The sequence below is a fragment of the Limulus polyphemus genome, unplaced genomic scaffold (assembly GCF_000517525.1).
Source record: "Limulus polyphemus unplaced genomic scaffold, Limulus_polyphemus-2.1.2 Scaffold254, whole genome shotgun sequence".
Classification (NCBI taxonomy): domain Eukaryota; kingdom Metazoa; phylum Arthropoda; class Merostomata; order Xiphosura; family Limulidae; genus Limulus; species Limulus polyphemus.
This window is the reverse complement of record NW_013665864.1, coordinates 208654-210411: the sequence shown is the minus strand read 5'-3', so window position 1 is coordinate 210411 and position 1758 is coordinate 208654. Positions and strand designations below refer to the sequence as shown.

Here is a 1758-nt window from a genome sequence, read left to right as displayed (position 1 = left end):
TGATGCGTTGTTCGTGGTGGGATTCTTAGAAGTTAGAATCTTCAAGATCACGAGAATATTCTGAGACAAGGAGTAGTATTTTAGCAATGCTAGTAAATCTATGAAAAATAGTCTTTCGCCTTATAGGTCAACAAGTTAAAGTTTAAATTAATTATAAATGATATCACCGTTACTGATACTGTGATAGAGATCTGGAAGCGAAAACTAATTTATTTGTTAGTAATAGTATAAAAATCATAAACGTTAAAAACGAAACTGCTACTAGTACTAGTAGTGGCATTTCTATTAGACTAATACTAGCAATAGGCCTAAGTAGTGGTAACTAGTTGCGAAACGCGTTTGTGAATGTGAGTTGTGATTGTATTTCTATTTATGAACCGTTCCTTGTTTTATGAGGGTAATGTGTAGCTGTTTAAAACAGTTTGCACCTTTTTAACTGCCTGCGCAATTACCTAGCAGTGTAAGTACATTTTATTTGATTATTTCATTATCGTGTAAAGAAGTTGCAGTGTTTTTAAATTGAATTTTGAAGTTGATTTGTATTTATAACTAAGCGTAACTTCAACTGTGTAAGGCTACTTTGTTTGAACTTTGAAGATGAGGAACTGACAGTGACAGTAGTTCTAGGCTTAAGTTAAGACGTTAAAAAACTTAAATGCCCAAAGCTACAAATTCAGTACAGATTAATAATCGTTAAACAGAAACGAAACATTTGATTTTACTTTTAGCAGAGGTACTAGATCTTAACTGCTCAAAATTTAAACTTAGTTGTAATTTTACTAGCTGTAGTTTATAAGTTATGCTTAAGATATCATCAGCCATAAAAATAATAAGGTCATTAATTAACCTTCTTTGAAGAGGTTACTGTTTAAAAAAAAGGTTTAACAGTTTATGTTTATGAGGGTAAAGTCTAAAGGTGTGAATTTGGTATATCTGGATTTTCAGAAAACATTTGATTAGGTGCCACGTAAAAGGCTTCTTGAAAAATTATTGGTGTAGGGAGTAAGTTGGATTAAAAAATGACTGGTGGAATGAAATTGAAAACAGAGGGTTGTTAACTTATAATTGAATTTCATTGACACTGGATTAATGTCACATTTAGGTTATCTTACTGTTCAGTGTTGGGATCTTTATCCTTTTTTATTTGCATCAGTGACATAGATAGAGGAATGGTTAATGAATTGCTTAAATTTGATGACATTTAGGTCTTGGGTATTGCTTGACTTTGAGGATGCTACAGTTGCATTACAGAAGGTTATACTTATAGATCATTTGGTGAGTTGGGAGAACAACTGGCAAATAGTTTTTGATTATAATAAGAACAAGTGGTTTATAAGAATTACAGTTATAAGTATAATTTTGATGGAAATAACATTAACAGTGTTATGGAGTAAAAGGATCTTTTGTGTTTTGGTTGACCAGTCTCTTAAGCCAACCAAGCAGTATGCTGTTGCAGTGATAGGACAGATATGATTTTAGGTTGTATCCACAGCAATATTGAATATAACTAAAAAGTCTGTAGAGTTTTTCATTTGATTGTATAGATCAGACATTCCCAACCTGGGGTATATTTGCATTTCTCAGGGGGTACACAGGGGTGTGAGAGTATAACCATGGTATACACTTTACATGGTGTTTTAATCTACAGTCAGACAAAGAGAGCAAATTGGCTCACATAAATATACGCTCTTTAGACAAAAAGTTGTAGATCATGATGAAGGTTGTGATGTTATTGCAGTGCTACATTATAACTCATGT

At 32.4% G+C, this 1758-nt stretch overlaps 1 protein-coding gene across 2 annotated transcripts in view; it reads left to right on the top strand.

Moving 5' to 3' along the window:
- Positions 1-1758, top strand: part of LOC106478847 (protein draper-like) — an 80925-nt gene continuing 79167 nt past the window's right edge. For both annotated transcript variants that reach the window (XM_022382506.1, XM_013939420.2), the window contains exon 1: positions 1-460. The gene's annotated coding sequence lies outside the window, so the exon portion shown is untranslated. The remainder of the gene's footprint in view (positions 461-1758) is intronic.